Source organism: Apium graveolens, chromosome 4 (genome assembly GCF_009905375.1).
Source record: "Apium graveolens cultivar Ventura chromosome 4, ASM990537v1, whole genome shotgun sequence".
Lineage (NCBI taxonomy): Eukaryota > Viridiplantae > Streptophyta > Magnoliopsida > Apiales > Apiaceae > Apium > Apium graveolens.
In genome coordinates this window covers 101,469,454-101,472,072 of record NC_133650.1, presented here as the reverse complement: position 1 = coordinate 101,472,072, position 2,619 = coordinate 101,469,454, and the positions used below count along the sequence as shown (strand labels likewise).

At 41.2% G+C, this 2,619-nt stretch overlaps 1 non-coding gene across 1 annotated transcript; it reads left to right on the top strand.

Moving 5' to 3' along the window:
* Window positions 1–2,060: 2,060 nt before the first annotated feature.
* LOC141723029 (small nucleolar RNA R71) lies at window positions 2,061–2,167 on the top strand. The gene has a single exon (XR_012576022.1). It is a non-coding gene; the product is annotated as a small nucleolar RNA R71 (small nucleolar RNA).
* The last annotated feature ends 452 nt before the right edge of the window (window positions 2,168–2,619 follow it).

Sequence of the window (2,619 nt, the reverse complement as noted above, 5' to 3'; positions counted from 1 at the left end):
CACTGTCATCACTAACCATCTCCACATTGTCAAATTTGAGGCTCTCATGGTAATCTCCATCTTGCAGTCCTTCAATCTTTTTATCATCAAACACAACATGTATTGATTCCACAACAATGTTGGTTCTTATATTGTAGACTCTATATGCTTTACCAATAGCATATCCAACAAAAATTCCTTTATCTGCTTTAGCATCAAACTTCCCATTCTGATGAGTTTGATTTCTCAAGATATAACATTTGCAGCCAAAGACACAAAGAAAATTTAGAGTTGGCTTCTTGTTTTTGAATAATCCTAAGAGATTCAAAAGGCATATCCATCTTTTGCTTCCAGGGAGAAGCATTCAAATATTGTAAATGCTCATCACCTTCTTCATCTTCACTATCGGAATTCCCAAACAAGGCCTTTTCTAAGGCATCAGACCTTAACAATCGATCAAGTTCTGAAGTAATCATATAATCGACCATCTCCACCTTGAAACATTCCTCATTTTCCGTAGGGAATTTCATGGCATTGAACATTAAAAGTTACATCCTGATCTAGCACTCGCATAGTGAACTCACCCTTCTGCACATCTATCAAGGTTCGGCCAGTAGCCAAGAAAGGTCTTCCCAAGATTATGGAAATCTTCTTATCCTCCTCGAAATCAAGAATTACCAAATCAGCAGGAAAGATGAGTTTATCTGCCTTGACCAAGACATCCTCCACAATACCTCGTGGATATGTAATAAAACAGTTGGCCAACTACAAAGTCATATATGTAGGTTTTGGATCAGGTAAGTGCAACTTCTTGAAGATTGACAAAGGCATCAGATTGATGCTAGCTCCCAAGTCACATAAACATTTGGAAAACGACACTTTTCCAATGGTGCAAGGAATAGTGAAGCTTCCAGGATCTTTAAGCTTCGGAGGCAGCTTCTATTGTAGCACAGCACTGCATATCTCCGTGAGAGCAACATTCTCTAAGTCATCGAGCTTCACTTTTCTAGAGAGAATACCTTTCATGAACTTCGCGTAACTAGGCATTTGTTCAAGAGCTTCAGCGAAAGGTATGCTGATGTGAAGTTTCTTGAGCACCTCCAGAAACTTCTCAAACTGCTTATCTAGATTTTTCTTCTGCAGCCTCCTAGGAAAGGGAGGTGGAGGATAGATATGTTTCTCCCTTGTATTATCCTCAGGAGGAGTATGCTCAACAGTAGTCTTCCTTGGTTCCACTTCTGCTTCCTTCTACACTTCTTCTTCAGCCACATCTTCAGATACTGGAGTCTTAGCTTTTTTAGGATTTGCAACCTTTCCAGACCTCAATGTAATTGCCTTAAAATGTTCCTTAGCTTCCTTCTTTCCGGGCACTTCAGTGTCGCTAGGAAGCATGCCAGGTTGACAATTTAGTAATGCATTAGCAATCTACAATATGATTCTCCAAGGTCATGATAGAAATAGCTTGGCTCTTGCACATGAGCCTCAACTCCTCAAATTCAAATTTTTCATTAGCTTGTGGTAACTGCTGAAGTTGAAGTTGTTGCCTAGGGGCATATTGCGGTTGTTGAAAATCAGGAGGGTTATACTGCTTTGTTGTGTATGGCTGATAAGCTTGTTGTACCGCATTCTGATTGTTGCTCCAGCTGAAGTTAGGATGATTACGATTGTTGGGATGATAAGTGGTTGGAGCTTGCTGCTGTGACCTCTGAAAGTTGCTCACAAATTGAGCTGATTCGCTAGAAATAGCACACTGCTCGGTCTCATGTGCCCCCACACAAAGCTCACAAACACTAGTGATCTGATTCACTCCATAATTAGCCAAAGAGTCCACTTTCATCATCAAATCTTGAAGTTGAGCAGCTAGAGCAGTAGCGGTATCCACTTCAAAAATTCCTGCTACCTTGCCTTACAACATTCTTTGCGTCGGATTCTGGTATTCATTAGCTACCATTAGCTCAATCAACTCATAAGCTTCATTATAGCTTTTGGTCCATAAGGCTCCACTAGACATTGTATCAAGCATAGGTCTAGACTGTGTGCCTAAACCATTGTAGAAACAGTTTATAATCATCCAATCAGGCATGCCATGATGTGGGCACTTCCTTAGCATCTCTTTGTAGTGATCCCAAGCCTCACACAAAGATTCTCCAGATTGCTGCGCAAACTGAGTAAGAGCATTCCTGATTGCAGCAGTCCACCATAGGAAAGAATTTAGTGAGAAACTTTTGAGCAAGATCCTCCCATTTGGTGATAGACCCTGGTGGTAGAGAATGTAACCATCACTTTGCTTTATCCCTCAGAGAGAATGGGAAAAGTCGCAGCTTAATAGCATCTTCGGTCACCCCGTTGAACTTGAAAGTGTCGCAGATCTCGATGAAATCCCTCATGTGCATGTTGGGGTCTTCTTTCGGAGAACCCCCAAACTGAACTGAGTTCTATATCATCTGAATCATGCTCGACTTGATCTCAAAGGTGTTAGCCGAGATGGCTGGTCTGATGATGTTTGACTGAATATCATTGATCTTATACTGAGAATAGTCCATCAAAGCCTTCAGAATTTCTGCTTGATCTCCCATCACTACTAAAGCTGGTTCCTCAACTTTCTCTTCGTCCTCCAAAACTTCCCTTCGAACCACTACA